Genomic DNA, 11880 nt, shown 5'->3' with positions numbered 1-11880 from the left:
TCACTTTCTTTAAGAAAGTGATTTGGTCTATGGCAACAATATTTATAAGGTAAAGATATGATGAACTTCATCATAAGGTTTTCTCTTTTATGTGATAATTTGAATACAGTTACTTTTCTTTTTTATTTAACTTGAGTTGTTTATTTGGTATATTCTTAAGCCAGGCTTAACTTGATGTGGCATATTTTAGTTATGAGACTCATTAAACATGACAAGTTATTACACAGGAAACCATAATTGACTCTAATATTAGACGGGACACCCGCTGCAACGCGCGGGCATTCCCACTAGTAATATATAATTATATAATAGTGAACTAATTCGTTGGCCAAATAGTGTTGCCAATACACAACTTGCATTTGATTAATCATATCTAGTGACAAAACTTGAGATTTTCGACCGAAGGTCGAAAATGTATGTACCTAATAAAATTATAAAACCAGCGGTTGAAAATGTATATACTTAAAAAATTCTATACGCAAACTACATATCGGACACTACTGAGCGAAAAGTTTAGGGGTCGGACACCCCCCCCCTCCCGGCCCCTACAAAGTTGCGCCCCTGATCATATCAACACCTTCCAGAATCCAGATTCACAGCGAATTTCTACCCGAAGCCAAGACCTTCGAAATCATGTCGGAAAATAACCTTCCTGGAAATTTAAACCGATGATCGATTTCTTCACTATCTGTTGAGCCGGCTGGAATACGTTAATGTCACATACGTTTTATGAAATGGATTGTTTTAGTTGGTTTATATATATATATATATATCAATACTACTTTAATAAACATATATCAAGGACAAGATGGTAATTGAACAAGGTGTTGAAAAAACACTTAATGCACTATGTACAACTGTTAAGGCACAAGAAAACACAAAACCATTTACCCTTTACACGGATCTACATCTGCCGTCCATTTTTTTAACTTTATCACACGGATCTAGATCTGGACCGTCCATTTGACTTCACACGGATCACCAATTGCTTTCTCTCTCAATGCTCACACATCTCACAAAACAACATCAGATCTTCTCTCTCTCTTCTCGGCGATCTAGGGTTTCATGAGATCTATCACCAGATCCGTTTGAATCTATCACCAGATCCGTTTGATGAGCAGATCTAGGGTTTCATGAGATCTATCACAAGCTTTATCTGGCAAGGGATCCACAGATTTGAACAAGGGATCCGTTTGATGTTCTGATAAGTTGCAATGAGTGTTATATATCTTACCATGTTCTTTTGTGATTCTTACTTTTCAGGTGAAGCGGTTAATGGACATATTTAGAGCTAAAATTGTTGATATCTAAGAGAAAGCTACAACCATTGAAGTGATAGGAAGAGCTTGACGGATGTTCGAAGGACGAAATCTGAGGTTTACGAAGGATTTTCGCATGTGTTTTGTGATGAATCGACTCAGGTTAGGTTCTAAATGTTGATTTATCTTTAATCTTGATGTGGATTTGTTAGTAGATGCGGTTATTTCAAATTAGGTTGAAAGTTTTGTGATATTTGAATTTGTATTTTTGGTGATGATAGTTAGGTTAATTTCAGATATGACATAGTGAAAGGATAAATTGTTTTTGTAGTTTTGATTTTACTTTGTTCTGTTATATTTTGATCTTTTCCTTCATTTTTGGGACTGATAAGTGTCATGGTTTTGTGATAATTATGATATTTAGGTCATTTTTTGGGATGATAAGTGTTGTAGTTCAATGAAAATTATGATAGTTAGGTCAATTTTAGATATGGAATAGTGAAAAGATAGATTGTTATGTACTTTTGATTTTAGTTTGTTCTGTGGGATGTTTTGATATACTTTTTCATTTTTCGGGATGATAAGTCTTGTGGTTATATGATACTTATGATAGGTAGGTCAATTTTAGACATGGAATAGTGAAAAGGATAAATTGATTTTGCAGTTTTGATTTTAGTTTGTTTTGTGATATTTTGGATATTTCATCATTATTGGGACTGATAAGTGTCATGGTTATATGATAATCATGATATTTAGGTTAGTTTTGGATATGTAATAGTGAGAAGATAAGATGTTCTTACTGGTGAGTGTCATGGTTATATGATAATTATGATAATTACTTTTGTATGATAGATTATATTTATGTGAGGTGTAACATTTGACCTTAATTAAACACTCACAAAGCTGATTGTTATAGTTTTTATATGTATGTGTTCATGTATTGGCAGGATAGAAGGATGTGCTAGCATAATTGGGTTAAATTTATTTATGATGGTGGGGCTAGAGGAATTAAAAAAACTCATACCGCTATCAAGAGGCTTCTGGAGAAAGCTGGACTTGAAGGCTATCAGGTAAGACGGGCTGCAATGCATTCTGTTGAAAGCTTTCCTACATCCGATGTTTTAGTTAGGATTTACTTTTTTAATTTTTTTTTATGTTTACTTGTTTGTTTATATGTCACATGCAGATTAGTAAGACAAAGGTGTTTCTAAGGGCCGGACAGATGGCAGAGTTTGATGGTTGTCGGACTAAGGTCCTAAGTTATACGACCTAGATGGCTTGGATGTTTCCCAAGTGTTCTATGATGCATAAGCTGAGCCTGTGAGGCTATGATGCATAAGCTGAGCCTGTGAGGCTATGATGCATAAGCTGAGCCTGTGAGGCTATGATGCATAAGCTGAGCCTGTGAGGCTATGATGCATAAGCTGAGCCTGTGAGGCTATGATGCATAAGCTGAGCCTGTGAGGCTATGATGCATAAGCTGAGCCTGTCGACTCTATGATGCATAAGCTGAGCTTGTGTTCTTAATATGTCTGAACTGAAACTGTTAAGGCTATGATGCATAAGCTGAGCCTGTGAGGTTACATATGTGTTTCTTGTGCTTAAAACACTTGTACATCATGCTTTAAAGGTTGTTTAAGTTTAGTGGAAAATTACTCTTGTACATCATGCTTTAAAGCGGGGTTACATAACACAATAGACTGTGATGATGATTGTATTTTGAGGGTACATAGAAGATCCGAGTAGCATCTTGGCGGGGCAATATCCAGGTTGCATAGTTCTCACTTTGCAACCGTGTGTTGCAGCCATGGCTTTACCCGTAGTTGTGTTCATCTCTCAATTACATGTCTGAGTCTTCCATTTGTAAAAGTATTATCACAGATTCACAGATCTAAAAGTACATGTCTGAAAGACAGCTTGCTTGCTGCAGTCTCTATAAAGTACTATACGATATATCACTTGGATGTTTCCCAAGTGTTCTATGATGCATAAGCTGAGCCTGTGAGGCTATGATGCATAAGCTGAGCCTGTCGACTCTATGATGCATAAGCTGAGCTTGTGTTCTTAATATGTCTGAACTGAAACTGTTAAGGCTATGATGCATAAGCTGAGCCTGTGAGGTTACATATGTGTTTCTTGTGCTTAAAACACTTGTACATCATGCTTTAAAGGTTGTTTAAGTTTAGTGGAAAATTACTCTTGTACATCATGCTTTAAAGCGGGGTTACATAACACAATAGACTGTGATGATGATCCAGGACAAGATGGTAATTGAACATCCGTCAAGCTCTTCCTCACTGTGATGATGATCAATAGAGAAGATCTGATGTTGTTTTGTGAGATGTGTGAGCATTGAGAGAGAAAGCAATTGGTGATCCGTGTGAAGTGAAATGGACGGTCCAGATCTAGATCCGTGTGATAAAGTTAAAAAAATGGACGGCAGATGTAGATCCGTGTAAAGGGTAAATGGTTTTGTGTTTTCTTGTGCCTTAACAGTTGTACATTGTGCATTAAGTGTTTTTTCAACACCTTGTTCAATTACGATCTTGTCTTTGATATATGTTTATTAAAGTGATAGGAAGAGCTTGACGGATGTTCGAAGGACGAAATCTGAGGTTTACGGAGGATTTTCGCATGTGTTTTGTGATGAATCGACTCAGGTTAGGTTCTAAATGTTGATTTATCTTTAATCTTGATGTGGATTTGTTAGTAGATGCGGTTATTTCAAATTAGGTTGAAAGTTTTGTGATATTTGAATTTGTATTTTTGGTGATGATAGTTAGGTTAATTTCAGATATGACATAGTGAAAGGATAAATTGTTTTTGTAGTTTTGATTTTACTTTGTTCTGTTATATTTTGATCTTTTCCTTCATTTTTGGGACTGATAAGTGTCATGGTTTTGTGATAATTATGATATTTAGGTCATTTTTTGGGATGATAAGTGTTGTAGTTCAATGAAAATTATGATAGTTAGGTCAATTTTAGATATGGAATAGTGAAAAGATAGATTGTTATGTACTTTTGATTTTAGTTTGTTCTGTGGGATGTTTTGATATACTTTTTCATTTTTCGGGATGATAAGTCTTGTGGTTATATGATACTTATGATAGGTAGGTCAATTTTAGACATGGAATAGTGAAAAGGATAAATTGATTTTGCAGTTTTGATTTTAGTTTGTTTTGTGATATTTTGGATATTTCATCATTATTGGGACTGATAAGTGTCATGGTTATATGATAATCATGATATTTAGGTTAGTTTTGGATATGTAATAGTGAGAAGATAAGATGTAAGATTAGTAAGACAAAGGTGTTTCTAAGAGCCGGACAGATGGCAGAGTTTGATGGTTGTCGGACTAAGGTCCTAAGTGATACGACCTAGATGGCTTGGATGTTTCCCAAGTGTTCTATGATGCATAAGCTGAGCCTGTGAGGCTATGATGCATAAGCTGAGCCTGTGAGGCTATGATGCATAAGCTGAGCCTGTGAGGCTATGATGCATAAGCTGAGCCTGTCGACTCTATGATGCATAAGCTGAGCTTGTGTTCTTAATATGTCTGAACTGAAACTGTTAAGGCTATGATGCATAAGCTGAGCCTGTGAGGTTACATATGTGTTTCTTGTGCTTAAAACACTTGTACATCATGCTTTAAAGGTTGTTTAAGTTTAGTGGAAAATTACTCTTGTACATCATGCTTTAAAGCGGGGTTACATAACACAATAGACTGTGATGATGATTGTATTTTGAGGGTACATAGAAGATCCGAGTAGCATCTTGGCGGGGCAATATCCAGGTTGCATAGTTCTCACTTTGCAACCGTGTGTTGCAGCCATGGCTTTACCCGTAGTTGTGTTCATCTCTCAATTACATGTCTGAGTCTTCCAGTTGTAAAAGTATTATCACAGATTCACAGATCTAAAAGTACATGTCTGAAAGACAGCTTGCTTGCTGCAGTCTCTATAAACATAAGCTGAGCTTGTGTTCTTAATATGTCTGAACTGAAAGTGTTTGAGGCTATGATGCATAAGCTAAGCCTGTTAGGTTACATATATGTTTCTTGTGCTTAAAACACGTGTACATCATGCTTTAAAGGTTGTTTAAGTTTAGTGGCAAATTACTCTTGTTGTGTACTCCGGATTTTGTGTTCTTAATCTGTCTGAACTGAAAGTGTTTAAGGCTGTGATGCAAAAGCTGAGCTTGTGTTCTTAATCTGTCTGAACTAAAAGTGTTGAGTCTATGATGCATAAGCTGAGCTTGTGTTCTTAATCTGTCTGAAGTAAAAGTGTTTTGAGGCTGTGATGCAAAAACTGAGCCTGTGTAATCTATCTGAACTGAAAGTGTTTGAGGCTGTGATGCAAAAACTGAGCCTGTGCAAGGTTCGCTCGGTCCAACAACTCAAGCAAATGTTTTCTTTGCATTTTAGGGGGAACATGTGTGCTTCTCTCCCAGGGCATACAAAACATAGGTTATTGGCGGCAGCTCGCCATATTTAACATATAAAAAAACTTTATATGTTAAATTTGGCGGACTGCCGCCAATAACCTGTGTCTTGTATGCCCTGTGGAGAGATCCACCCATTTTCCCCCTAAAAAACATAGAAAACATTTGCTTGAGTTGTTGGACCGAGCGAATAGCTGTGCATAAACTATTGGTCGAGCGAGACATTTGTTCAGGTATCCTTATTTCATGATAAAATGATTATGAATAGCTGTGCATAAACTAATCGCAAGTTTGTTTGGTATATGCAGGGTAATAGGGAACAGAGGTTGAACCTGTGGTTTGACGCAACAAAGAACTTCCGTACTTACTCTATTCTATGACTACTGCAGTGACATCGGTCGGCTTGAATCGAGCCCAAATCAGTTTTCTGGATTTGAAATGATAGCCATTCAAGTTTATAATAAAAAGCAATCATGCTGTAGTGAACTACTTTTAAAAAAAACAGATGTATGTATGTATGCATGTTCTGATTATATATTAGAAACCACCTACATATTTCTGATGCTTGAATGGGAACGACTATTGGACCAACAAAAACAAGATAATTTCATATTTATGATGCTAGCTACCAATATGTATTCATAATTGATTATCTTGTATACACTTGTACGAAGTGTCATGCACAGCAAAAGGTAAAGTTATTCTTTGTGTGCATTGCCACTCAAGTTCATTGTTTGGGTCAACTAACGGGTCAAAATAGGCTTTCGAACTCTAAAAATGGATCTTCGGAATCAGTTAGTTGTAGCAAGAAAATGGTTGGTTGGGTTATGTGGTTAACTTTACTAGATATGCCATCACTTCATCTGTTATAAAACACAATATTGACCCATCGGTTGGCAGGTTTCAAATCTTGACTTGACCTTTAGAGCATATGTATTGGTAAATATCTGCCAACGTGCAGTAAGTAATCAGACAGCGTTACCTTTTCAACACTTAACATTTTAATGTTGTTTTTGTAGTTATGTTTAATACAAGTATAAATAGTTGGACAAAGGAGTGTTGTTGTGTTGGTCCAAACCGACATGTTATAGGTTGTATTTTTTTTTAATAAAGATGGTCACTTTATTGTATTCGGCAATGTATATGATTTGAATTACACTTTTTTTAGATTATATTCGGCAATGTATATGATTTATAATCATTAACTTATGAGTTTTTAAGAGATTACAATTTAAATTACATAAGGTACTAATAGATCCTACTTGACCCGGATTACATCTCTAAACAATGAAACCCTAAAATCTTGAGCCATTTTTCTCTCTAAATTCACTTGCTACAATTTATCGCGCCATATTGAAATCGAAGAACAACAAACCTATAGGTGATAAACTAACGGTAAACGAGTATCCTATTGTAAATCGTCACTCCCGCCAAACCTATAGGTGATAAACTAACGGTAAACGAGTATTCTATTGTAAATCGTCACTCCCGCCGCATCGCGCGGGTAAATGGCTAGTGTGTATATATATATATATATATATATATATATATATATATATATATATATATATATATATATTGTTTTTCTTTATTTGTCACAAGTGGACATTTTGGTCGTTATATACAAAGTTAACCGCAATTTCAAGGAAATTTAATGAACAGGCCTCAAACTTATATTTCAAGCATACTATTTTCTAAACTTTTATTTTAGAAGTTTGACTAGAGGTAAACCAAAGGGACTCTTTGTAATTTTTGTAATTGACTCTTTTAACATTTGGCCAATGAGTTGTAGATTATCTGTCATCACCGGAGAAGTGAAGATTTAGGATTAAAAGCTATGGGTTTTAATTTTGAATCTGATATCAACAGGGTTTTATCGCAGTAGGCCTTAGAGCGGTGGGTGTTCTCCGGAACTGGAGATAGTGGGATTGGGTTACTCAACACTGTCTGCAATCACATGTGTATGGGGTCGTCTTTTGCCATTGGGTTACCTCGGGTGGTCAGGCTTTGATTCATTGGCCGTTAAAAAAAAACAACTTTAACATTTTGATGAAACAGTGGTTAACCGGGGAGGTTAATTCACTGGTCTCGTCAAGTAGGGTTATGCATTCTTTCCGAGGATCGGTGGCTGGATCGTCCGCTAACCTGTCTCCTGCACAAGGAAACACACTGTGACTCGTAACAAGGAGGATGAGGTGGGGCGTGCTCCTTGTTACCACTCTCCGGCGTGAGAATCAGTATTTGCTTTAGAGCAAAGTTGTGTTTGTAGTAAGTGTGAGAGAAAGCAGATAAGCGTTACCTCAAACCTGGTCAAGGATGGGTATTATAGCCGAATAGTGAAGGAGGGTAATTGAGTGGCTGGACTGACAACGCGCAACCCTTTGCAGGTGTGTCAGAAGCGCAGGCCAACCGAAGTGTTAGAATCTTCCTGGGGTGATGTCACATCCTGCTTTGGCTGTCAGTCTGTGTGTCACCTTTTGCATACGTGTGGCTGGACAGCTGACTGTTGTCAGTGCCACTTGCTGGTTTGGATACTTAAGTCAAAGTGTCAGCTCCACTTGTTGCCAACGATAGGATGCGGTGCTGGGCCGCATTGCTACGTGCGGTAACCGCTGTTGCCCGCATCCCTTGTCGTGACGAAAACAACTGTTTTCATACACAAGGTAAGTCTTCTCATCACTAGACCGATTGGACTAGTTAACTGCGTTCGTGCGTGCCCGCACAGACGCAGATAAGTTCTTGTTGATGGGAGTACTCAAGTTGGGTGATGGTCACTTGCGTTCGGCTTAGCGCAAGATTTAATACCATACCCCTTCGCATTCGCTTCTAGAAACAAGATAAAATCACGTAAATGTCCATTTGTATAATATATTTATACGATAGTAATCATGTCATATAAACTTTACCTTTATCAAAAGGCTTTGGTATGGTGACATGAGTGCCCTCTCTATCCAAAGCGAAAAGGGTTCAATCACCACAACAGGGATAGGTGTAGCTTTGGAGTCGTTAAAAAAGTTAAACTTTACTTCTACATTATCGAAATAACATTACTAATTTCATATATGATTTTAGTTTTATCTATACTATATAATAAAAGAAACCTGTTTTGGGACACTTGTCATTCTCTCAATTAATTGATTAAAATTATTAATAATACTAATAATAATAATATTTAATCTAAATTAATACAAATTCTTATTATTAATAATATTTAATCAAGTCTAAAATTTAATCTAATACAAATTTTTATTATCAATAATATTTAATCAAATCTAATAAGAATTCATACGAATCCTAAAATTGATATTGATTGAATGTTGTTCGTATATAAGTTGAGGTTCATCACATTGGTCGTTGTCTGTAAACTGTTGTACATTCAAATTAAGAAATTAACTATTATAATCCGTAATCAACATTTAACTATTTCAAATTGTAAAAAGTCGTACAATCAATTTGAAAATTTAATACGAGAGTGAACTTCTCTAATTATATTTTCAAGATGTTTTTTTCATACCAGCCCAATTAAAATTTACATAGTTGTAAAATCTGATATTTAATAATAGCTAACAAATTTGTATATGTACTTCATATTTAGGGGTATTTGTGTTTTTGTAAAAAGCACTTCAAGACCTCTTATGTCTGTATCACGCAGACCACCCGCTGGGACAGTTTTGCTGCAAAAAGCTAAAGAATAGGAAAACAATTTTTAAATGTTTACTTCTACGTGAAAATCTATCTCAAAACTTTGAATTTTATTTATTATTATTAGGTAGTTAAGAAAATAAAATAAGAGATAAATTGTGAAATATAGATGGCCTAATATGATGACAAGTGTCCTCTTATTGGTTTCTTTTATTATATAGTATAGATATAGATTTATTCAACCCATTTAATACACGAGGGTTTTTAAAGATATAACTTTTTTTATTTTTTGGTAAATAATATTACATTTATTAAACCTCTGTAATATACATGGTTTAAAAAACATAACTTTTTTTGTTTGGTATATAAAATTAAATTTACTCAACCCGTATAATATATATGTTTCTTATAGATATAACTTTAACCATGTAATAAAGGAGGTTTCTAAAAGTATATTATTTTATTATTTAATATATAAAATTTATTTATGCAACCCGTGTAATACACGGGGTTATAACGAATAGTGTGGATGGTTAAAATATATAATAATTATGAATCCATTTATTTAAAATAAATATGTTAATTACAATCAAAATAAAATTCTAATATAATATTTAAATCTTTTTAATTTAAAATTTAAAATTTATCAATAAATTATTGATGCCCTCATTGAATATTTAATCAAATCTAATAAGAATTCATACGAATCCTAAAATTGATATTGATTGAATGTTGTTCGTATATAAGTTGAGGTTCATCACATTGGTCGTTGTCTGTAAACTGTTGTACATTCAAATTAAGAAATTAACTATTATAATCCGTAATCAACATTTAACTATTTCAAATTGTAAAAAGTCGTACAATCAATTTGAAAATTTAATACGAGAGTGAACTTCTCTAATTATATTTTCAAGATGTTTTTTTCATACCAGCCCAATTAAAATTTACATAGTTGTAAAATCTGATATTTAATAATAGCTAACAAATTTGTATATGTACTTCATATTTAGGGGTATTTGTGTTTTTGTAAAAAGCACTTCAAGACCTCTTATGTCTGTATCACGCAGACCACCCGCAAACCTTTTAGTTTGTAGTGTGTTTGTTTTTTAGAAGTGATTTCATTAAAAAATGTCTTTCAGACCTCTTCCTCACGCAGATCTGGACTCACATCTTCAGATGTCTTCTCATCTCTTCTGCTCCTCTTTCAAAACAAAATTTCTCCAAACCCTAGCATACTCCTCCCAGTCACACCTCACCTACTCCGCCACCACCTCCACTTCTTTTTTATTATTTGGTATATAATATCATATTTATTCAACCCATGTAATACACGGGGGTTTTTAAAAATATAACTGTTTTTTTATTATTTGGTAAACAATATTACATTTATTCAACCTGTGTAATACAATGGTTTTAAAGATATAATTTTTTTATTATTTGGTATATAATATTACATTTATTCAACCCGTACAATACATATGGTTCTTATAGATATAACTTATTTTATTATTTAATATATAAAATTACATTTCTTCAACCCGTGCAATAAAGAAGGCTTTTAAAAAGATAATGTTTTATTATTTGATATATAAAATTCATTTATTTAACCCGTGTAATACACGGGGTTATAACCTAGTAATTTATTAAAACAATTTAAAGTAGTAACACATATACTCGTACGCCCTTTCGAAGTCCAAACTCAACAACAAATTACGAATGATTTTACTAAAATGCCATGTGACAATTTATTAAACTACCTCAACCATAATAAATAATACTAAATTAATATAAAGACCATTATACACCTTAGAGTAGGAGTTGGGTAGAAAGTCTAGGAAGCAATCAGAATGCGACATGTGGCATTGGAGATTTTTAACTAGAAGGGCAATTGTGTACTTTCACATTCTATTTTTATTTATGGAATTTATCTTCACTAACTAACTATCTATGTCCATATTTTGTAACCGTTTTCTCCATGATTTTCTGAGTAATTTGTTTTCGAAATCTAAACCAATCGCATATTCCATTGTTCAGAAGATTACTGGAAATTATCAGCATGTTCTTGGTGCTGTGTTTTAACAGTTTACAGGGTTAAAGTCAATTTTTTTTATAGATCCCATAATATAAAGATGGTAAAACACAGGGTATGAATCTGCTTGCTGTTAAAACACAACTGTACGAATCTGAATGCTAAAACACAACTGTATGAATCTGAATGCTAAAACACAACTGTATGAATCTGCTTGCTGTTAAAACACAACTGTATGAATCTGCTTGCTGTTAAAACACAACTGTATGAATCTGAATGCTAAAACACAACTGTATAAATATGCTTGCTGCTAAAACACAGTTGTATTAATTTGCTTGCTGTTAAAACACATCGTCAAGAAAACGGAGATGATAAGAACAATATTTGAATGGTGATGATGAACTCGGAGATGGTGGAGATGGAGAAGTGTTTTAATTTGATCTGGTGCTCTCCATCCTTTCTAAAGTTATCTTCTTCCATGATTGTAGTTATTTTTTGTAGGGATTGGG

The sequence above is a fragment of the Helianthus annuus genome, chromosome 11 (genome assembly GCF_002127325.2).
Source record: "Helianthus annuus cultivar XRQ/B chromosome 11, HanXRQr2.0-SUNRISE, whole genome shotgun sequence".
Classification (NCBI taxonomy): Eukaryota; Viridiplantae; Streptophyta; class Magnoliopsida; order Asterales; family Asteraceae; genus Helianthus; species Helianthus annuus.
This window is presented reverse-complemented; position numbering follows the sequence as displayed.